Raw genomic sequence first — 25298 nt, 5'->3', positions numbered from 1 at the left:
GTTGCGCGCCGTCGACCTCACTCTCTTGTCCGAGACCATCTGTATCCAGTGGCAAGACGAGGTCAAGACGACTGGATATGGAAACGGATGCAGTGGATGACCAGGATGTCCCTGTGCCTCATCCTGCCCTCAGCACTCCACAGTGCTCTGCTGCAACCGCCTTCCTCTCCGTTGAACCATGAAAGTTTCTTCCGCAGAGTCCGCCGGATCCAGTCTTCACATGCTTGGGTAGACAAGCCCTAACTCACCGAGGGTTTGAGACCCTCACCTAGTTTAGCCAACCTGTCAAAGCCGTTGCCGGGGGGTTGGGCGCTGCCGCATGCTAGCAGCTTCTAGGACCCATAGGTGAGATCAGTTTCAGTTTCAGTAGCTCAAGGAGGCGTCACTGCGTTCGGACAAATCCATATACGCTACACCACATCTGCCAAGCAGATGCCTGACCAGCAGCGTAACCCAACGCGCTTAGTCAGGCCTTGAGAAAAAATAAAAATAAAAACATAGGTGAGAGCTGGGTGCCGGTGAGGACCAACAGAGGACGAGCCACTCCCGGAAGAGCGTGACAAGCCCCCCCTCTAGAGGTACTACCCCTCCCGTGCACCCCCAAACCCCCCAAATATACATATGGACACACACACACACACACACAATATGCTCTCTCTCTCTCTCTCTCTCTCAGACTGTGAACTGGCAGCTCTTAAGAGTTTTGATATTTCTTTGATACACACATGAGTTTTTATATTTCTGTGGATATGTATCCAGAGATGCAAACATATTTACAGATAGACACACACACGCACACTCATCCCCGTCCCCTCCCTCTCTCTCTCTCTCTCTCAGTTGCACACCTACAGTCCGACGGGATTGAGAGCTTCAGACTCCCGACTGCACCCTCCTCTCTCCCCTTCTGCCTTTCACTGAAATCGCTTTCACATCCAAATCTTCATTTTAAACAGATAACATTGCACCAATACAGAGCACATTTCTTATGTGCGCTAAATTTCGACTCGCTGTAAATTTCTTTCAGTTTTAGTTTCAAGAAGGCGTCAAAGTGTGCAGACTGATCGATATGCTCCTCACCACATGTGCTCTAGAAACAGGAATCACATGCCTGACCTACCCATTGACCGAACGCGCTGGTCAGGCCTTGGGGTGTAACAATAAATGATATTTAGGAATGGCAATGAAAGCCAGTTTCAAGGAATATTTGGGGAGACAGTTCGTAAGTAACCAGACAGAGAAGGAACAACATTTTCTGACTCATTGTGATTTTTTTCTGGATGATTAAAAGGAAAAAAATCTTAACGAAAACAGACAATTCAGAAGTAATCGATTCACTGAACTGGAACGCCTATTATGAAACAAGGTCAAAGGACTAACAGAGATTTTGCAATGCACGTTTTTTATGCATACACACAGAAAGAGAAGTAGACCTCATTACAGCAGGTCCTTAATTAAAGTTTTGAGCTAAACTATCACCGCTAACTTTAAGAACAATCAACACACTTGGCAGAAATTTCTTTGAGTGAGTTTTTCTCCATGGTGTGATCAGTTGTTCTATGTTAACAAACTGCTTGTTTGTTGCATATCTGTTATGCGTGTGTATGTGTGTGTGTGTGTGTGTGTGTGTGTGTGTGTGTGTGTGTGTGTGTGTGTGTGTTTCGAATGTGTGTCTGCATGTTTTACATTTATTTATCATCATTACTGTCTTTGTATTTTATTTTTATTCATTGTTATTATTATTATCATTACCTTTTTTTTTCTTTTTCTTTTTTTTTCTCACGGCCTGACTAAGCGCGTTGGGTTACGCTGCTGGTCAGGCATCTGCTTGGCAGATGCGGTGTAGCGTATATGGATTTGTCCGAACGCAGTGACGCCTCCTTGAGCTACTGATACTGATACTCTCTCTCTCAAATCAACACGCGCATCAACAACTCGTACACTGATCCTTTATGCAGACATGCGTGATAACCGAATGGTTAAAACGTTGGACTTTAAATATGAGGGTCCCGGGTTCGAATCTCGGTGACGCCTGGCAGGTAAGGGGTGGAGATTTTTCCGATCTCCCAGGTCAACATATGTGCAGACCTGCCAGTGCCTGAATCCCCTTCGTGTGTATACGCATGAAGATCAAATACGCACGTTAAAGATCCTGTAATCCATATCAGCGTTCGGTGGTTTATGGAAACAAGAACATACCCAGCATGCACCCCCCACCCCCCGAAAACGGAGTATGGCTGCCTACATGGCGGGGTAAATAAACAAAATGATCATACACGTAAAATGTTAAATGTTACATTGTCTGAGTGTGTATGTGTGCGTGCCTGAAATCTGATTGAATGACACAGAAAACGAATGATGAGCGCCCAATGGCAGCCGTCAGTCGGCTCTACCCAGGTAGGCATCCTGTTGTGTTAATGACCCCAGTGACCCTGTGTTCGTAAAGCACTTAGAGTTTGGTCTCCGACCGAAGACAGGCTCAATATAAGTATCAATATCAATCAATCAAACAGGCACACACTTCGGGAAATCACATATTTATTAACACGCGCGCGTGTGCATGACCACAAGCGAGCATGCTTGTGGTTTGTTTGTCTGTTTCTGTTTGTTTGTTTTTCTAAGCGCGGTTGGGTTACGCCAGGCATCTGCTTGGCAGATGTGGTGTAGCGTATATGGATTTGTCCGAACGCAATGACGCCTCCTTGAGCTACTGATACTGATACTGTTTGTAAGTGTATGCGTATCTGAAGGCTTGTGTGTGAGTGCGTGTACGTGTGTGTGTCCATGTGTGTGTGTGTGTGTGTGTGTGTGTGTGTGTGCGTGTGTCCGTAGTATGCGTGCGTACGTACACGCATGGGTCCGATTTTGTGTAGTGTGTGTGTATGTGTGTATATGTGCATGCGTGCGTGCGAACATGTGTGTGTGTTTTATGTGTGTCCGTATCTCTGTATTAATGTGTGTGTGTGTGTGTGTGTGTGTGTGTGTGTGTGTGTGTGTGTGTGTGTGTGTGTGTGTGCGGGGTGTGGGGGGTGCGCGCGCGCCTTCGTGCGTGGGTGTGTATATGCGTGTTTGTATACGTGTGTGAGCGCGCGTATGTGTCTGTGTGCGAATTTGGTTGTGGTGAGATGTGGGAGTGCGTGAGTGTGTATGTGTGTGTGTGCATGTGTGTGCATGCGTACGTGCGTGTATATGTGTGTAGGTGTGAGTGCGCACATGTGTGTGGGTATGCATGTGTGTGCATCTGTGTGTGTGTGGCCGTATCAGTGTGTGTGTGTGTGTGTGTGTGTGTGTGTGTGTGTGTGTGTGTGTGTGTGTGTCCGTGTATGGAGAACAAACAGAAAATATTCAAATTAAATTAAAAATTAAAACTATTGCTTAGAGCCCAGCCGACCATGAAGGCCATATCAGGGCTATCCACCATTCAAAGTCTGGTCACCGCAGATGGGCTACCCCAATGTTTTCAGCTTTCTACTGCACTGTGATCACTCCATGATAAAAATTTCACAACTTTTGTACTAAGCATATACTATATTAAATACTATTAAAAATATTTATTTCTTTTAAATATTGCAATATTGTCCACGGAGGGACATCACGGAACAACGTTCTCAATGAATCTGCTGTAAAAAAAAAAACCCGTCGTGTGTCATAAAAGTCCCAACAATCAATCAGAATATGTTGCACAGTGAGTGGTTCATCACACGGAATACACCAAGGAGCTTCTTCTCCTTTCAGGAGGTAGGAATGTGTGATGTATGTATGACCTGTATGAAGTCGGCACAGCACTGTCATTTCTTTTCGATTCACCACAGCCATAGGCAGAGTCTCTTGAAGATTTGGTCGTACTTTAAATAATTTGTTATCTATTTGTTCATTCCATTCTTTCTGCCAGAGATCTTTAGTATACCGATGAACTTTGGGTTTAAAATCAGTAAAAGGAATATAAAACTTACATTGTTTCTCTCTAACAGCACTCTTAGCCAGATTATCTGCTATTTCGTTCCCTTGAATGCCCACATGACCGGGCACCCAAGCCAGAATGATTACAAAACCATTTCTTTTAAGATGGGTAAACAAACTGAAGAATTCTCGAAGTTTGGGATGATCAATATTACGATGAGCTATTGCCTCCAGAGAAGAAAGCGACTCAGAAAAAACAACAAATTTACGATTAGATGATTGCAATATAGCATTTAAAGCTAGATTTAAAGCAGTTAGCTCTGCAGTAAACACAGAACTGTCTGACAGAATATGTTTCGTGAGTCTTTGGGAGGGAGAAGTCGGACAAAAAGCAGAAGCAGCCACTCCCTCCTCAGATTTTGAGCCATCCGTAAAAATTTTCTGATATAATGGATATTTCTGGCAGAGTTCGGAAAACAACTTTTTATAGACCAGTGAACTGGTACATTCTTTCTTGAAGATGGTGAGATCAAATAAGATTTCAGGAGTTTCAAAAGTCCATGGAGGTTCCTCAGGAATTTTAAATTCAGTATCTATTAATGTAGGATCAATTTGGGCTTCTTGAATGTATTGAAGCATTCGGATTCCCAATGGAGGTGTACACTTTGGGTTGTTATCAAATCTGGATTTAAACTTTGGTTTATAAATACTGTTGTGAGCTGGGTTTTCTATTTCAGAAACTAATTTAAGGTAGTAGTTCATAGAAAGTGTCAGTCTACGATTTGAAAGAGATGGCTCTCCAGCTTCTGCATATAAACTATGTACCGGTGTAGTACGGAAAGCTCCCAAACAAAGTCGGAGTCCCTGATGATGAACAGGGTCCAGCATCTTTAAGTAGGAAGGTCTTCCTGAACCATAGACAACACAACCATAATCAAGTTTAGAACGGACAAGTGCTCTATAGAGGTGCAAAAGGGTTTTCTTATCTGCACCCCACTCCGTATGTGCAACAATTCTTATAATATTTAGAGCTTTTTGGCATGAAATTTTTAAATGTTTTAGATGACTAAGGAAGTTCAATTTCTGATCAAAAATAACCCCGAGGAATTTCACCTCTTTAACAGCTGGAATTTTTGATTTCCCTAGATGAATCTCAGGATCTGGAAAAAAATGGCGGTAATTGTGAAAATGGATAGATTGTGTTTTGCCAATCGAGAAAGTGAAACCATTTTCTTCTGCCCAATTTTGGATCTTGTCAACACAGCTGAAGCCGGCGTTGAATGCCAGGGTAGAAACTCCCACTTGCATATAAAGCAAAATCATCAACAAAGAGAGAGGAGTCATTGTCATTGTTTACAGAGTTAACTATATTATTTATTTTGATACTAAAAAGAGCAGGTGACAGAATGCTCCCTTGTGGAACGCCCATTTCCTGTTCATGAAGATCTGAGAGAGTAGAACCTACTCGAACTTGAAAAGTACGGTCTTCTAAGAATTTGTCTATAAATTGAGGAAGGTGGCCTCGAAAACCCATTTCATGAAGATCATGAAGTATTCCCTTTTTCCAGGTGGTGTCATATGCTTTCTCCAGATCAAAAAAGATAGCTACCACATGCTGTTTATTTAAGAAAGCATTTCGTATAGCAGTTTCTAATCGGACTAAATGGTCAAGGGTAGAGTGATGCTTCCTGAATCCACACTGCTCTTTGGCTAAAAGTCCATCTGTTTCTAGTTTCCACATCAGTCGACTGTTCACCATTTTTTCCATTAGTTTACAAATGCAACTAGTAAGAGCAATAGGTCTGTAGTTTGAAGGATTAGAAAGGTCTTTTCCAGCCTTAGGAATGGGAATGATAAGCGCTTTACGCCAGGAAGGTGGAAAATAATCAGTAGTCCAGATAAGATTGTAAATTTTAAGCAGTATTTCAAGGCTTTCATCAGGCAAATGTTTCAACAATTGATAATGAATTTCATCAGGACCTGGAGATGAGTCATTGCAGGTTAATAGCGCCAATTTGAGTTCTGAGAGGGAAAAAGGAACATAGTAGTTTTCTATATTGTCAGAATTAAAGTTACATGGATTTTTTTCTTTTAAATTCTTATTTTTCAAAAATAAGGGAGATTTGTTGTTCTTAGTAGAAGAATGACTCTCAATGGAGGATGCTAGTACATTGGCCACTGCTTTTTTGTCTGTGACGAGTGAATCTGCCAGTTTCAGATGGTTGATGGAGGGGCAGGTGTTTTTCCCCTTAATATTTTTAATTATTCTCCACACTTTTTTCTTACTTGTTTTAGAAGTGATGGATGAGCAGAAATTTTTCCAGGATTTTTGTTTATTTGTTTTATAAATGAAACGTGCTTTAGCTCTGAGATGTTGATGAGCTCGAACATTTTCCGCTATTGGTTGACGAAATACTAAGCGTAGTGCTTTTTTCCTTTTTTTATTTATAAGGCGACACTCCTCATTGAACCAAGGCGTTTTAGGTAATCTAAACTTGTTTGAAGAAGATGGTATGGATTTCTTGGCAGATTTAGTAATTAAGTCTGAGAATATTTGCAGAGGATCTTCACTTTGAAGGATCTCTTCTTGGATCTCTGATCGTATGATTGTGGTATAAAGATTCCAGTTAGCTTTTTTGTATTTTAGGTGTTCAGGCTGGGAAGTGCTTATAAAGGTAGAAGGAGTTAATATAGTTGGAAAATGATCACTACCATATAGGTCTTCAAGTACTCCCCACTCATAATCTAAGACTAATGAGGGGTCGCAAACAGCCAGATCTAAACAGGACAGTTTGCCGGTGGATAACTGAATATAAGTTGGAGTTTTAGTATTTAAGCAACATAAATTTAGTTCTGTAAAAATATTTTCAAGAAGTAGACCCCGGGCAGATGTTCCTTCACTTCCCCAAAGTGGGGAATGACCATTTAAATCGCCCAAAAGCAAAAAAGGCTTTGGAAGTTGAGAAAATAGGTCAAAAAGATCTTGTTTATGAACAGGGATGGAAGGGGGTAAATATAAGGAACAAATGGTAATAGTTTTTTCCAGAGATACACGTGCAGCTACAGCCTGTAAAGCAGTATTTAGTTTAAGCGAACTATGAAGAAGAGAATTATGTATTAATAAAGATACTCCTCCCGTTACACCTTCATTTTTCAGTTGAGCAGATTTGGAAATAACATTGAAGCCTGTAACAGAGAAAGTGTGGTCATCTCTCTGCAGAGTTTCCTGCAAAGCTAGCACACACGGTTTTAGCTGTTTACAAAGTACCTGTAACTCTTGAAAATTCGCCCTGATTCCTCGGATGTTCCATTGAAGAATAGAGATTTCCATCAGATGTTATATAGAAGATGTTTCCATATCACCATCCGATTCACTCAGAGGTTCAAATGGATTTTTGGCCGCGACAAGCCTTTCCTGACTAGATGTTTTCGCTTTTTGAGAGTTGGATGAGTGGCCTTTCGTTTTCGATTCCTTTCCCGAGGACAATCGAGATGCTGAAGGCTTCCTACTAGGAGGAGGAGGGTTTCCCTTCACCGCAGACCCGGATGTTCGAGAAGGAATGTTGGATCTTCCACCCGTAGGTGGGCCCGTCTTGTCATGAACAGTTTTGCTCCTTTCCTGTTTACTTTCAGTCTGACTTGTCTGGACTGATTGTGAGGCAGTTGTGGGGGTCATCTGCTGAGCAGTCTGACTGCCTGAGCTTTTCTTTATCAGAGTTGTGGGCGTTGCGCCCTTGACCCAGGTCACTTCCGTCTGGCATGAAACAGTAGATGATTTAACCTTCTGTGATTTCTGGAGCGCGTCGGAGTATGATAGTACCGACAGTGGTGCTACAAGTTTTTTTGCTTCATAGAAAGGTATTTTCTTTTCTGTAGCCAATCTTGTGATTTCATGTTCTCTCTTCCATACTGGACAGTCTCTTGAAGAAGAGTGATGGGCAGCCCTACAGTTAGCACAACAGACCGGATCTTGACACGGCCCACTATGTTTTGCCTTTGCGCATGATCCACAAATCTCCTCTCCAGGACATCTCCCGCTGACATGTCCAAATTTTTGACATCTGAAGCATCTCATTGGAGAAGGAACATACAGTGAAACCTTTACTCTCAGAAACCCTACTTTCACCGACTCTGGAAGGACGGGAGAACAGAAGGTCAAGAAGAAAGTATTTGTAGGAACTCTGATATCTCCTTTTTTGATTGTAACGCGATGGACATCAGTTACTCCTTGTGATTTCATTTCGGATTTTATCTCCGTCTCAGAGATCCCTTTCAATTCAGGGCACGGATGACGCCCTTTGATGAATTGAGAGTTCTATGAGGAGACACCTTGATTGGTCTGTCCACAAAAGAGGTTGCCTGAAGCATCTTGTCACTTTGTCTTTTTTTCTCACACTTGACCAAAAATGTTTTGGTTTTTTTGTTTGTGTGGACGTTTTTGGAGATTCCTGCAATCCCCGCAAATGCTTTCTCCACAATAAAAGGGCTGAGATCAGTCACTGGTTTTTCAGGGTCTGTGCCCTCAATCACCAGCCATGCAGGCCAGTTTCCAGAAATCTTTCTTGTCTCCTCTTCTGAATCTGAGGACAACCTGTCCTCAGACATCTTTCTTCTTTTGGGGGTTGAGGTATGTTTTGAATCCATAATTTTTCTTGGAAAATTCATCTCTCCCCTACCCACCCACCATGGAGTCCAACAAGGGGCCAGAACTAAAGAAAAACTTTGTTCCTTCCAGGCTTCAGGAGAGATATACGGCCCTCAGAGTTCAACCTAATCCATTGCAAAGGATAGTGCAGTTTCCGGGAACAGAAAACCCGACACTGCCAAAGTTCCAAACCAGGTCAAAAAACTGAAAACCTTGACCCAATCCCTCATGAGGAACCCGCTTGGTACATGCGGGCCTCATGTACCTCCCGTCTAGGAGAGGTTGGAGCCAAAGTGACGTGTTGCAAGCTAGGCTTGCTCAATCACCAGGATCTCTTTCCCCACCGACACGGGTCGCATCGCACGGCAAACACGACGGACCTAAGGAGATCGCAGAGAAAAGGGAAGAAATGTGGAAAAGAAGACTTGAAGGGGAGTAGAAGACAGAACAGTACCGATCAAGGCAGATGATAATATAAAACCAAAATTTAAAAAAAGGAGAAGGAGAAGAGCTCACCATCATGAAAGAGCATGAGGTGAGGTGACCCTGGGAACTAAAAAGGAGAAAAACCCCTGAGGACCCCCAGGGCAGACCCCAGGGGGGAAATATTCAAATACCCGAGCTTCACGTGTGCATGGTGTATGGAAGACAAATGCTTGAGTCGGTAAAAACCGACTACCCCGCTTGAAAGCCATAGGAGGGAAGGGCCGGAAGAGACTTCTTGAGAGTAAATGAAGGTGGATGTGTTGGGAGTGGAAAGAAGTAGAAGAGGGGGTTGGAGGGGTGGGGGGTGCGAGGCAGATTGTGTGGATGGAATATTTCACGAGTGGGAGGGGCGGGATACTGAGAAGCTGTAACATGCACTGATACATGACAACCTGTGAACTGATACCTGTGACCGCTGAACGTGATAGCACTACCATTCAATTTCAGTCTACCTCCCGGAATGCTTCTATTTTCAACTCAATGGGAATGGGGATGAAGCTCCAGAGAATGAGAAAACGAGAGACTGAAAGAGAGGCATGCAGACAGAGAAGCGAACACAGAGGCTCACAGACAAAAAAAAAGGGGGGGGAGGGAGACAAAGAGAAGAAGAGAAGACCGGAGAAGAAGAGGAAAGGTGAACGGCCGAGGAGGAAGAGGAGAGGAAGAAGAGGGGAAAACAGAAGAAGATGTGAGAAGTGCCAAGTTAGCAGCTAACATTCTACTTTTCTTAACACACACACACACACACTCACTCACTTACTCACTCTGCACGCCCACGGTTCGACAAGATTGAGAGCTTCCACTTTCCGACTACACCATCCTCTCTCCCCCTCTCTCTCCCCTTCTGCCGTTCACTGAAATCGCTTTCACATCCAAAACCTCACTTAAAACAGATTACACTGCACCAATACACAGCACATCTTTTTTGTGTGTGCTAAATTTCGACTGGGTGCAAAATGATTTCTTTCAGTTTTAGTTTCAACTGAGGAGGCGGACTGATCGATTTTCGCTTCACCACTGACATCTGCTCTGGGGGAAACTGAAAAAAGCAGTTGCCTGCCCTGAGACCTGCATTCTTATAGCAAGACACACACGCGAACATACACATATGCACAGAGAGAGAGAGAGAGAGAGAGAGAGAGAGAGAGAGAGAGAGAGAGAGATTATATATATATATATATGCACAGTCGAAAGGACACCCGCCAGCGTTCACACCCACCCCCCCCCCCCCCCCCCAAAAAAAAAAACCTGGCACTGTACCATGAATCCCCTCAGTCTTCCTATTTTTCCACCCGGCCATGGACCCTCTCCCTGGGTCGTGTGGGTCGTAAAAGACTCAGACAACATCTTTGCCAAGACCGGCCCCCTTTTGCTGCAGGCGCAAAATGCTCGAAATTCCTGTGAGACCCACGTGCGATGTATGGGACTTGAGGTTTCTTGTTATAAACACATATATACACGAACGGCAACGCGTAGCTTTGTTGGTCCAGAAATATCAACTATCTACAAAATATGCACAAACTTTCAAAACGAAAGTCAAAACGAATTATTCACCGTAAGAAAACTGAAATATTGGAGACAGATATATCTCACTGTGAACCAAAGTGATGATGTTGTTTGTTTGTTGTTGTTGCTATTCATCACATACCATTAACTCACAAATAGTTTTATCATATTCAGAGTTGCATATTGTATTATTGTTTGTAATCATTAATGTAATCCAGTTGAAAAATCATGTTCACACAGGAAACACCTATTTGCTCTGACAGGTAGAGTTAAAATATGGGGCAGAAGACCTATTTTCCTTGTTGGAGCATGATTACCTCCCTTGCTTCCTTTTTATTTTATTTTATTTTATTATTTTATTTTTTATTATATATTTTTATTTAGTTATTTATCTATTTATTTATTTTAATAAACAAACTTACTTTGTTTTCTTCCTATTTATTCATATCATCCTCCTTTCCATGGCAGTTTTGTCAGTTGACAATAATATTCATTTGTAAATGTTGCCCAGCTACACTTTTGGAGTTAACAGACATTTGTGTTTTCTCAACTTTTATGTGACTTATTATCATGTTACCACTGTGATGGAGTATGTGAGATTTTTTTTAATTTTTTATATATATATAAAATACATAATGATTTAAGTATGATTGTACCATAAATCTTTTTGTGTCTAAAAAGACACAATTATAATGAGGCTTTGCTCTGACCTGGAGAAACTTAGCTGAGAGAAATGTTTGAAACCAGATGTAGTTTTACTTTAGTTTGTGCTAATCTGCATAGTGCGAGTGTTGTCATTGATGGTATTGTGCAAGTTTCCACAGGCTGTAACATGGTTTCAGCTACCTGGTTTTTTGTTTGTTTGTTTTGTTTTGTTTTGTTTTGTTTTTTGTTTGTTTTGTTGTTGTTTTTTGTTTTGTTTTGTTTTTTTGTTTTTATATAAATACATATATATATATATATGATTTAAAATTGGACATTAATTACCTGTTGATTGTATGTATGTATGTATGTATGTATAGATCATGTGTGTGTATATATGTAGCTGTGTGTAATGTGTATGTACATGAAAGTATGCATGTATATGTATATGTAGTTATATGTATGTATGCATATGTGTGTATGTATACGTATGTGTATGTATGCGCACATATGTGTGTGTGTGTGCGTGTGTGTGTGAATTGATATGTGAGTAAAATTATATATATGTGTATATATATGTGTGTGTATATATATATGTGTACGTATATGTATGTATATATGTATATATATATATATATATATATACATATACATGTGTGTGTGTGTGTGTGTGTGTGTGTGTGCGCGTGTGTGTGTGTATACAGGTTTATGTAAGTTTACAATGTGACTTTCCCATGTCCATTCAAGGTGATTGGTGGTTTTGACCCCCCCCCCCCCTTTTTTTTCTAAAAATGACACAATTATAATGAGGCTTTATTCTGACATGGAGAAACTTAGCTGAGAGAAATGTTTGAAACCAGATGTAGTTTTACTTTAGTCTGTGTTAATCTGCATAGTGCTAGTGTTGTCATTAATGGTACTGTGCAAGTTTCCACAGGCTGAACATGGTTTCAGCAACCTGTTTTTTGGGTTTTGTGATTTAAAATTGGACATCAATTACCTGTTGATTGTATGTATGTATGTAAGTATGTATGCATAGATCATGTGTGTGTATATATGTAGCTGTGTGTAATGTGTATGTATATGAAAGTATGCATGTATATGTGTATGTAGTTATATGTGTGTGTATGTATATGTGTGTATGTATATGTATGTGTATGCATGTGCACATGTGTGTGTGTGTGTGTGTGTGTGTGTGTGTGTGTGTGTGTGTGTGTGTGTGTGTGAATTGATATGTGAGTAAAATTGTGTGTGTGTGTGAATTGATATGAGTAAAATTGTAAAATTATATATATGTATGTATGTGTGTGCGTGTATATATATATACACCAACCAACAACGACAGCCAGCCAATTCTTCGGGAAGAAGTAGACTGTAGAGGCAGCAGTGAAGACACTGAAAGCAGGGAAGTCAGCTGGCGTCGACAACATTCCCGCCGAACTGATTCAAGCTGGAGGCGAAGCGGTGATTGATGCCCTCACCACCATCTGTAATAAGATCCTGCAGACGGGAGAGTGGCCAACCACCTGGACACAATCACTGGTCATCACAATCCCCAAGAAGGGCAATCTACAACAGTGCAAAAACTACCGCACTATCAGCCTAATCAGCCACCCCAACAAGGTCATGCTAAAGGTCCTTCTCAACCGACTGAAGCCGCAAGCAGAAATGATCATCGCCGAAGAGCAGGCCGGCTTCAGAGCAGGAAGAAGCACAACAGAACAAATCTTCAACCTGCGCTTGCTGTGCGAGAAATATCTCCAGCACCAAAGAGACTTCTACCACATCTTCATTGACTTCAAGAAGGCGTTCGACAGGGTATGGCACGCTGCCTTATGGGCCACCATGCACAAATTCAACATCAGTGAAGACATCATCCAAGCCATACAGAACCTATACGAAAGAGCAACCAGTGCAGTCCTCTTCAATGGTAAAACGGGTAACTGGTTTAGAACCACGGTCGGAGTCAGACAGGGCTGTCTACTCTCTCCCACTCTCTTCAACCTCTTTCTTGAAAGGATCATGACTGACGCCCTGGAAGATCATGTGGGAACTGTCAGCATTGGAGGCAGAGTCATCACCAACCTGCGCTTTGCCGATGACATTGATGGCCTGGCAGGAGAAGAGAAAGAACTCGAAGAACTCGTGCACAAACTTGACAAGACATCATCAGCCTATGGCATGGAGATCAGTGCCGATAAGACCAAGGTTATGACCAACAACAGCCAAGGCGTAACGTCCAACTTGCACGTAAACGGTGAAAAACTGGAAGAAGTCTCCTCCTTCAAATACTTGGGTGCCATTGTGTCAGACGAGGGTTCGAAACCAGAGGTCCTGTCCAGAATCGTGCAGACTACTGCCGCACTGAGTCGATTGAAGACTATATGGAAGGACAAAAAGATCTCCCTCTCGTCCAAAATCAGACTAATGCGCTCCCTCATCTTCTCAATATTTCTATACGCTTGCGAATCCTGGACCCTCACTGCAGAACTCCAGAGAAGAATCCAGGCCCTGGAAATGAGATGCTTCCGCAAGATCCTGAACATTACATACAAAGACCACATCACAAATGAGGAAGTGAAAAGAAGAGTCCAAAACGCCACTGGCCCATTCAAAGACCTGCTAACCACAGTGAAGGAACGCAAGCTCCGCTGGTATGGACACGTCACATGATCAGACGGCCTAGCCAAGACCATCCTGCAGGGTACCGTACAAGGAAGGAGGAAGAGAGGCAGACAGAGAAAGCGGTGGGAGGACAACATCAAAGAGTGGACGGGCCTGCCATTTGCCACAACTCAAAGGGCCGCTGAGGACCGAGGCAGGTGGCGCGAGCTGACCAGGCAGTCATCCATGGTGCCCCAACGACCCACCCACGGGTCAAGGGATAGATGAGATGAGATTATGGGAAATACGTTTCCTTGTAAATATTCATTCTTGCCTTTTCCTTACTCAGATTGTAAACTGTCTTTTTTGATTGATCATTTTACATGTTTTTGTGGTGGTTATTTAAGTTACCTTCTGTTTACAGAGAGGGGGGAGTTTTCAAATAACCCATGTCTACCGACCCTAGTCACATTCATGTTTTCTGTTTTATAGAATTCGATTACATAAATGCCTGTAGATTTGAACATATACCGTGCTAGGGTTGGTTTGTATTTCACAACAGCTTTGGTCAAAACTTGACATTTATCTTTTGTAAACAAGTCAGTCATCTTACAATTCTTCATAATGTTTTTTCTGGAGTACCCGCACATTATAACTCTTTCTGTTTTTGATCATTTTCTTATTTCAGAATGCAATATAAGTGAGTACAGCAATCTTTTAAAGAAAAACTTTGCGTCTTCTTGTGGCATGAGGCAGCCAAGAAGTAATGACAGTCTGTTTAAATGTTTTACTCTGGTCCAACAGTTGCTACTGCTTTTGTCTGGTGACATAGAAACCAATCCAGGCCCAAACAATAACACGGACCTCAGTATCATGCATGTAAATACCCGCAGTATGAGAAATAAGATTGATTTATTAGAAGCTGAGTATGGTAACTTTGATATTATCACAGTATCTGAAACATGGCTTTCAGATTTAGACAGCAATAGTTCCATCCACATTATAAACTTCCATCCACCTGTTAGATGTGACAGAACAAACGATCCACATGGCGGTGTTGCTATTTATATGAAAAATAATTCATATTGTAAACCTCGCAATGACCTTCATGTAAACGGTTTAGAAGCTGTATGGGTTGAGACAAAATTAGATCAAATAAGTTTATTAGCTGGATCTTTTTATCGTCCACCTAACTCCAATGCTAATTACTGGAATTTGATCGAAGAAAGCATACGCAGAGCCAATGACACCACAAACAAATTCTTGATTCTTGGTGATTTTAATACTGATTTCCTAACAATACCATCACCCCACTTAGTAGATATTTTGAATCGCTATCATATTAAGCAGTTAATAAATGAACCAACGAGGATTACCGAAGTAACAAGTTCATGCTTAGATCTTATACTTACTCAAAGCCCCAGTATGATCAAATCAACAGATGTCATGCCTGCTATCTGCAGTGACCATAGTGTACCTTACATGGTTGTCAAGAATACAGTAGTTAGAGAACAGTCATTTAAAAGAACAATTTTTAATTACAATAAGTTACATACATATAAATTTTGCAATCTCCTACACCAGGTTAATTGGGATGAAGTGACCAATAATAAAACATTTGACAAAAGTGCGGAAACGTTTTCAAATATTATAATGGATAAAGCAAAGCAATGTATGCCAACGAAGATTATCACTGTACGTCCAAATGATGTCCCTTGGATGACAGATGAAATTAGGCTGCGAATAGAGGAACGTAAAATAATTCATAAATCAGCTAAACAAACTAACAAACCAGAAGACTGGCAACAATTTCCGCGTTTTAGGAACTATGTTACATATAGAGAAAAACAAAGACAGCTTGAGTATATCACCAATTTAGAAAATAAGATAGCAACTTCATCCAATTTTGAACAAAAGAATGGTGGAAACTTGTTAAGTCATTTTTGAGAAAGAAAGGTGTTGGGTCAGATGAAATTCCCCCTATTATATCTAATGGTATTGTCTATTATAAAAACAAATATAAAGTTGATGTTTTTAACAACTTTTTTATTTCACAATCCACTCTTGAAGACAGCGAAAAAGATTTACCTGATATTCCATTCCTCGACTTAGAACTTACAGACACAGCGCTTACTACTTCTGATGTTGAAGGTGTTATTCTAAATCTAAATAAAAATAAAGCAGTAGGGCCAGATCTTGTCCATAATAGATTGTTAATTGCCTCATTGCCAGCCATTCTAGACCCACTAACTAGGATTTTCAACAGAAGCCTTCATGAATCAAAATTTCCTCTGATATGGAAAACAGCACATGTAAATCCTCTGCATAAAAAAGCTTCGAAGGAACTTTGTAGTAATTACCGTCCAATCTCTTTACTTAGCTGTGTTGGTAAAGTCCTTGAGAGATGCATCCAAAAGCAAGTTTACAAGTTTTTTTCATCAAATCATATTTTGTCTCCTTCCCAGTTAGGTTTTATTCCTGGTGATTCGACAGTAGATCAGTTGCTCTATATTTATAATGACTTATGCTCATCTTTTGATAATGGGGTCACAACCCAGGCTGTGTACGTTGATATATCTAAAGCTTTTGATCGAGTTTGGCATTAGGGACTTCTTCTGAAGTTAAGAGCGAATGGCATACGAGGCAAATTACTTGACTGGTTTTCCGATTACCTCTCTAACCGTATCCAAGCAGTTGTTATAAAGAGTGATAAGTCTGATTACAAAAGAATACCCACAGGTGTTCCTCAAGGCTCTGTACTTGATCCACTATTATTCCTTATCTATATCAATATTGTACACGACATCCATTCAAACATTAAGCTATTTGCAGATGATACAAGTATGTCCTTAGCACTAAACAACCCAAACATCCATGCACAAACACTCAATTCTGACTTAGAAAAGATAGATTCTTGGGCTAAGCGATGGAAAGTCAAATTTAATGAGGGGAAAACAGAGTTATTAATTTTTTTCTAGAAACACTGACACAATTTTACCTCTTACTTTTGGCATCACACCATTACAAAGTACAGACACACATAAACATCTAGGCGTCATACTCCAAAACAACTGTAAATGGGAGGAACATATTAAAAGTATAATCAATGCTGTAACTATGTTGGTTTCTTGTCTTAAGACGTATAAGTACAAGTTAAATAGGCGAGCATTAGAAATCATGTACAAATCATTCATATTACCACATTTTGACTATGCTGATATTGTCTGGGATAATTGCACAGATGCACAATCAGATTCTCTGGAAAATTTACAGCTTGAAGCATTAAGAACCATAACTGGAGCTGTTCGTGGGACAAGCCACCAAAAAATATACCAAGAATCAGGGTTCTGTACACTTAAGGAAAGAAGGAAAAGACACAAACTTGTGCATTATTTCAAGATGGTTAACGGTCTATGCCCTAACTACCTAAATGATCTTGTTCCTGGTCTTGTTTCAGACAATAACCCTTACCATAGACGCAGGTCATTGGAACGCACCGTTCCAAGATTTCACACAGAACTCTATCGGAAATCATTCATACCATCTACTACTTATCTCTGGAATTCTCTACCTGATTATGTTAAAACCAGCAATTCCTTAAGCCAGCTTAAACATTACCTGTGTGCTAACGATGCTGTAGTGCCTAGCTATTATTACTTTGGTAAATGGAAGGAACAAATCATCCACTGTCGACTTCGTCTAGGGATTAGTGACTTAAGAGAAGATATGTTCAACAGACATTTAATAAACGACCCACTTTGTGCTTGTGGCACTGCAAGCGAAACTGCTGAACATTATTTATTATTTTGTCAAGACTTTCATATGGCTTGGGCAAACACAATCTTAAATTTATCTCGAAACTACATTCACGTTAAAACTCTGTTGCATGGAGATCCTGTTCTCCAAAATCATACAATATATTCATATTTCAAACTGTTCACCAGTTTATCTCCGATTCAAATAGATTTTAGCTTAGAAAGTATTGTGAAGAAAGGGTACAACATGATTCTATTCGTAAAATATATATTGGATTTATTTGACTGACCAAATATTCAAAGTTGAATGGATTGGCCAATGATCGGTTAGAATTTCTCCTCTCCCTTCTGTCCCCCCTCCCCCACCACCTTACCCACCATTCTTCTAAATTTTCTTCTTCTTCTTCATGTTTTTCTTCTATTAGGCAAATTACTCTGGTGATAATAAATTTAATCTCATGTTAATATTGATATTAGCATTATTTTACTATATTATGTACTGTTTGTTTATTTGTTTTATTTCATTATTTCATTACTTACTGTTTATGAATGTTATTTGATACAAGTCATAATATGGTTCATCAGCCGTCATGATAAAATTGAAGTGCAACGTTGTGAGCACAGTATAAGCTTTAAGCTTGTTGATGCTCTATTGTCATTCATTGCATTGTAATCATGTGTATTGTTGAATAATTAAAGATTATTTAAACCAAAAATGAAATGCGTAAAGCTGAATGAAGAGAACAGCTTACTATACAGTCAGTGGCTGACTGGAGCACCGAGCTTGCAGTCCAAATGTTTGCGAGTTCTATCACAGGTCCCCCAACAGGAAAACTCACATTTTATCTACGCATCTTAACGCGTTGACGTTTTGTGAATACACCCTTCGCAAAATCCAGTCAATCCGCTTTCAAGTACGCACGACCGTGCTCCACACAACTGTAAAGAAGCAACAACTTAATCAAGTACCCAGGTGGGGGTGACCCCTGAATGCTCGCTGTGTTAAGGTGTTAGGTAAACTGTTCATGGAAAACAGACCATGTCAAAGGCTGATCCGGGAACGGGAGTGCGTGTGTGGTTAGGAGTTGCCGTGTGAGGGAAGGGAGGGCTGACATTGAATGAATGCACGTGGCATTCACTGAGTAACACTGTAATGTGACGGCTTACACACACACACACACACACACACACACACACTTTGAAATCATTTTTCAATCGATATTACAGACAGATGAACTAGCAGACAGACAGACAGATATACAGACAAGGAGTGGTGGTGCAGACAGAATACTGTGGAAGAAGAGTAGGGAACGTGGTGGCAGACTGCAGCCAACAACGTGCATACACCGTCACCACCATGACTGTTCCTAAACGGTGAGGAAAATCTCCCATTTTCACACCTTTTGCGGACGAGCGGCTCATATCGTGTATTATCTCACGCCACAGAAAAGGCGCTATAGAGAAAAGGTAATCGAAGTCTCAAACCAAGCAAAAATTAATCATGTCAAAACTGAACGGAAGCTTTCTGCACAGCTTGCGGCGCTTACCTCGCCAACGGCCTCTCATCCACTGTGGAGGGTTTGTTGTTTTTAACGACCTAATAGCTTGTTCAGTGCCTGGTTTGAAGAGGGTGTGTTGTTAACGACCATAGGTCGTTCAGTGCCTGGGTCTTGGTTTGAAGACGGTTTCGTTGTTGGAGGGACCCAGTGGAGCCCTGTTGAGGATCAGGCAAACTGACCGATTACATGTCAGGATTCGACTGTTCAGGGTCGTTGGGGATGTACGGGATGAGTGAGGTGTCAAGGGGCAGGTTGCAGCAACAGAAGGTTCAGTTATAACAACAAAATCACTGGAACACACACACACATACACACACACACACACACACACACACAGATGCATGGTGGATGGGAATAGTAAAAATAAACACTGACATGCGCACACTAGCCACATACGAAACTCCCTTTCAGTCACACTTACCCATTCTCTCTCTCTCTCTCTCTCTCTCTCACACACACACACACACACACATTACGAGACAGAAAAAAGTAACCAGGTGAATACGGATCGAAACTGTTAACAGATAGATATATAGAGACTAAGAGAGAGAGACAGACAGACAGGTATAGGCAGATTACAGAGATATAGATATATATAGATATAAAAAGAAAACGCAAAAACGTGAAAAGCCCATCAAAATGCAAGTCCACAGTTTCTTCCTTAAACAACAGTCTGCTCCTGCTCATTTTCTGTCAGAGCACACAAATCTCAACTGCACTAACACTGACAGATACACACAGAAACACAGGTGCTGGTGGGGAGGGGGGTGAGGAGGGACCGAGAGAGAGAGAGACAGCTGAAAGACGAGAGAGAAAGAAGACCGGAAATGCTCATTCACAATCACCTGCAGCTGCAATTCAGTCTCACCGGCACCACTGCTGTCCACGAAGCTGAAGAGCAGGGTCCACCACAGTTAGGACAGACCTACAGGTCCAGCAACACGGACTATGGAAACACCACAGGTCAGACCTACAGGTCCAGCAACACGGACTATGGAAACACCACAGGTCAGACCTACAGGTCCAGCAACACGGACTATGGAAACACCACAGTCAGGTCAGACCTACAGGTCCAGCAACACGGACTATGGAAACACCACAGGTCAGATCAACAGGTCCAGCAACACGGACTATGGAAACACCACAGTCAGGTTAGACCTACAGGTCCAGCAACCAAGACCACATTGCGACCAACCTGATTTGGAAGAGAGAGGCCTCTGAAACCAATGTCCTGTCCACAGTCCAGCCACAGGTCCAGCAATGCGGAGTATGGGAACACCACAGTCAGGTCAGACCTACAGGTCCAGCAACACAGACCTTGGGAACACCACAGTCAGGTCAGACCTACAGGTCCAGCAACACAGACCTTGGGAACACCACAGTCAGGTCTGACCTACAGGTCCAGCAACACAGACCTTGGGAACACCACAGTCAGGTCAGGGCAACAGGTCCAGCAACACAGACTATAGGAACACCACAGGTCAGATCAACAGGTCCAGCAACATGGACCTTGGGAACACCACAGTCAGGTCAGACCTACAGGTCCAGCAACAAGGACTATGGAAACACTACAGGTCAGACCTACAGGTCCAGCAACAAGGACTATGGGAACACCAAAACCACACTGTGACCAACCTGATTTGGAAGACAGAGGCCTCTGAAACCAATGTCCTGTCCAGCACACAGCCCATTCATGGCTCCTACTGAGTCCTAGCCACAGACTGACAACAAAGCCAGACTGTTGTGGGCCCAGAGGCTATAGACCCATGAAGAGTAAGTTATATCACCGACCTGTTGGTACTCGTCCTTGACTCCCAGCCACAGACTGACAATGAAGCCAGACTGTTGTGGGCCCAGAGGCTACAAACCTGTGAAGAGTAAATTGGTGCTCATCCTTTGAGCTAAAGTTGTTCAGTGCTGGAGTCTTGGAGACAATAGTGGCAGACAATCCTCTTCAGTGACGACTGCTCACTTTTCATTCTAGATGACATGTGATCCTCATTGGGGAAAATGATTTGCTGTCAGTTTTGTCAGGGATGAGGACCAAGTGTTAGGATCCAGAGAGTCATCACTCAAAGTCAGTGTTGAAGATCTAAGTTTGTCAATATCCACCCTGGGAAAGGAAATGATGTCACTGCAGTCATGTGGGGACCAGCAAAGACCAGGTGTCAATACTTCCTGTCCAACCCTGCTTCCAGTGAAAATGCTGTACAGCACCCTCCCTTAACCAGACAGCGCCCTCCACACATTGCCAGTCACTCAGGCCTGCATGCAGCAGGACAACATTTCCCTGATGGTGTGGCCTTCTTCAAGTCCACACATCAACCCCACCTGAACCTGTTTTGGATACACAGTGAAGGGAGACAACCTGATCCAACCTTCACCAGCTAACTTCTGTTTACCAGGAAAACAGTCCACTGCATAGAAAAATGCAAGCCGTCATTGCAACTCATAGGAATCATACGTTATTGCTCATAAAATCATGTCTTTACTCTTTGTTTTAAAAAATATATATATATGACAATGAAATTGTCATTTTCTAAATGTCATTTCGCACAAATTTCACACAAACATGCAGTATCAACTATCATTTATATGATGGAATGTTTTGCAATAAAATCCTGTTTGACATTTGCATTCATTTGCATTTCTGTTTTCAATAAGTGCGTATCAAATCAAGATACGAAAACAACCATTCTGATTCATTTCTCAGCAGATGATTAAAAAAACCAAATCATCCCTTAATTACATAACCTTCTTCTTCTTCTTCGTTCGTGGGCTGCAACCCCCACGTTCACTCGTACGCACACGAGTGGGCTTTTACGTGTATGACCGTTTTTACCCCGCCATGTAGGCAGCCATACTCCGCTTTCGGGGGTGTGCATGCTGGGTATGTTCTTGTTTCCATAACCCACCGAACGCTGACATGGATTACAGGATCTTTAACGTGCGCATTTGATCTTCTGCTTGCATATACACACGAAGGGGGTTCAGGCACTAGCAGGTCTGCACATGTGTTGACCTGGGAGATCGTAAAAGTCTCCACCCTTTACCCACCAGACGCCGTCACCGTGATTCGAACCCGGGACCCTCAGATTGAAAGTCCAACGCTTTAACCACTCGGCTATTGCGCCCGTCAATTACATAACCTCACATAGCAGAATAAAAACATTAAAATGCTGATAAACACCACCAAATCAAACCAAAATATTCAACCTAATTAAAGTGCCCATTTACAAAATCGGGAAACAAAAACAGTAACTGTGGAACAAATGCTGGTGAATGCAGTGGGAAAACAGAAAATGATAAAGTAACAGTGAGAATATGAGAGAAAAAAGAGAGACACAGAGTGACAGAAACAAAAGTTAAATTTCTAGGTCAGATGGAGAAGTATTTCTGTACAAAAACAATGTACACTTAGAAGTGCCTACATATGGGGGTGGGGTTGGGGCATCTAGGGAGAGGGTTAGGATTCTATAAAATGTCATTTCTTGCACGGGCAATTATGTAGATAAAACATGATGCAGGTGGACTTTTTTTTCTTTTTCTTTTTTTTTTCTTTTTTTTTTGCTCTTTTTTTTGGTTCTTTTTTCTTGATAGACAGAGACTTTTTCCATTATTCCAGAGCATCTTTCTCTCAGCAGTCAGTGTAAGTGTCACAGCTTGCAGCCAGCTTGCACAAGTCTGAGGATTTCCCAAAGGTGAAATGGTCAACATTTGATCTGGTAGATCTTAAACACTTGAATTCTTGTGCAAGAATGATCTAGCATTGATTCAAGTACCGCAGAATGTGAAGACACATCACTGTAAAGTCTCCAACAAGTTCAATGTACTGTCAATTAAACAATACTGTGAATATGTAATTAATGAACTGGTTGCTATCAATATCAAATGTGTCTTGGTTTCAGCACATAATAATTCAGTCTCCACCCACTGCAATGAAGCTGTCATTACATATATATGTGCTTGCACATTGGCTGTTAAAGCATAAAAAATGAAAGACAACAACAAAAATCCTCCATGTTGCATGCTTCATACTACTCTCCTCACTGTGTCAACACAAGTAGAACATACTGATCAATGAATAAGACTTTTTGATTTTATTACTTTATACACCAGTTTCCTTGTCTTTTTAATATGCCATTTATTTATAACTCTTCATTTAATTGTTTAGTTCATTACTGGTTTGCTCACTTACTTATAATGATCTCATTTGGAAAGAGTGGGTGCCATGTTCAACTAAAATTCTCCTGCCAGTACACTGATATTTTCCACTTCGTCAAATTTGCAAATGGTCCATTAGTTCATGTTTTTACATCATTTAAGTCCATTTTCAGAAGCATGATTTGGTCACGTTTTTTCAGTAAAATATAGCCATTACATATTATCTTTTAAAATCTTGAAATTTTTGCTGAAAAAAAACTATGGAAACTCCACAGGCATTCTAAATTATTACCTCACACACACTGATCTACTAGAACCAATGGTAAATTGTGTGTGTGTGTGTGTGTGTGTGTGTGTGTGTGTGTGTGTGTGTGCAACAGACAAATATCAACATACATCTTTATGGTTTGTGTCAGTGTGGTTGAACATGGAAAGAGAGAGAGACAGAGACAGAGAGAGATACTAGGCAGGGAGAGAATAACCTCAATAAGATAATGGTCCTAGTGTAGGTAAACATCACTTCTACCATAAAAACACTTTACAATGTTAAAAGATGTTTTGGTTTTTAACAATTTTTTCTTAAGAGTGTTGGGCAGGGAGAAGGTGGAGAGGATTTTTTTATGTCTTCAAAAACAGTAACACGGGCAATTTGTATATTTCATAACATTTTCAAAAATTGAATTGTGTTTGTGGCAAAAAGAGAGGGGGAAGGGGGAGAGGGGAGAAAAGGAGGAGCATACAGGATGAGAAAATGAGATGAGGAGAGTAATGCATGGGAAGACAGTTCACAGAAATTTCAGACAAGACAGAAGTTCCAGTCAAATAATCAAAGACTTAAAACTGCACCTGTCTGGTGACTGCAAGCATATGTAGAGGGTTTGGATTTGTTAAGTGTAAGTTTGTGCTGCTGCTTCTTCTTCTTCATTGTCGAGGGCCCACAATCATATAAATTGATCATATGAATTGTTGAGGGCCCACAATCATATAAATTGCTATATGAAGTAGTAAAAATGCTACCAAATTAATTACTTCTTTTCAATTTCTAACTTGTCAATGAACAGAACTAGTTACACAAACATACCATCTCACAAAATATTTATGATGGTACAGATTTTCTTATTTTTTCTTTACCCAGAGTGTTGGACGGGTGTTTGCCACACCCGAAAAAATGTACCAAATGGCTGTTTAACAGTATGAAACACAGGTGTGGTTTAGTTTTGCGTAAACCAGTCTGGACTGCAGTATTTCTCGATCAATATGTTAATCGAGTCTAAAAACTTGCACTGATAAAACTCTCATTCATAATAATCATTACTAACATCAGAGGGTATCTATCATAACAAACAGATGCAAACCCACCTTTCAAATTACTTTCTAGCCGAACGCCATTTCGAGGAAGCAGGTAGCAGACGACACTTGAGTCCACATAAAACTTCTCCAAAACTTGTTAACCAGCAGAGGAAAACACTTTTGAATCAGCTTTTCTTAAATACTGGCCCCACCTCCAGGTGTGTGACAGGAAAGTCAACTGCATGCCGTTCTGTTGCAATGTTTATCGGTGTGCACCAGCGTGTGTGTCGTCCAAGGTTCGCATGCAAACAGGTCTGGGACGACGAGCGTGACCCAAAATGTGAATCTCACATTTCGCGGTTCACTCCACCTGAAGATGAAGGGAGGCAACACGAAATGCATTTGCAGTGTGATGTTAGGACAGTTGCTTCCCTCTCTCTATCTGTGTGCGTGTGTGTGTGTGTGTGTGTGTGTGTGTGTGTGTGTGTGTGTGTGTGCCGTGCTTTCTGAATGACGGTGAAGTTTTATATTAGATTGGACGGAAACACTAAAAACACAAAAGCAAAGAATAAACGAATAAGCAGACCTTAAAAATCAAGACTGAAACTGAATACGAACGAAAACAACTTTTTGCAAGTTGACAATATAAACATCTATGCTCTCAAATTACTGTTATTCTTATTCCACGAGAGTATGGAACTTCTGGATGAGTATTCTAGTAATAGTTTTCGTTATTTAATTTGAATCAAC

The 25298-nt window shown here is 41.2% G+C and overlaps 1 protein-coding gene across 2 annotated transcripts in view; it reads right to left on the bottom strand.

The window, feature by feature from the left end:
- LOC143277261 (uncharacterized) overlaps window positions 1–24859 on the bottom strand; it is a 214330-nt gene extending 189471 nt beyond the window's left edge. Inside the window, exon 1 of one of the 2 annotated variants that reach the window (XM_076582044.1) lies at window positions 24618–24859. The gene's annotated coding sequence lies outside the window, so the exon portion shown is untranslated. Of the gene's footprint in view, window positions 1–12509; window positions 12658–24617 lie in introns of those variants that run through there. The other variant, XM_076582046.1, reaches the window with a different exon arrangement.
- Between the last annotated feature and the right edge of the window lie 439 nt (window positions 24860–25298).

The sequence above is a fragment of the Babylonia areolata genome, chromosome 33 (genome assembly GCF_041734735.1).
Source record: "Babylonia areolata isolate BAREFJ2019XMU chromosome 33, ASM4173473v1, whole genome shotgun sequence".
NCBI classification, from domain to species: Eukaryota; Metazoa; Mollusca; class Gastropoda; order Neogastropoda; family Buccinidae; genus Babylonia; species Babylonia areolata.
The sequence above is the reverse complement of the archived record's forward strand: the minus strand, read 5'-3'. Positions and strand labels throughout refer to the sequence as shown.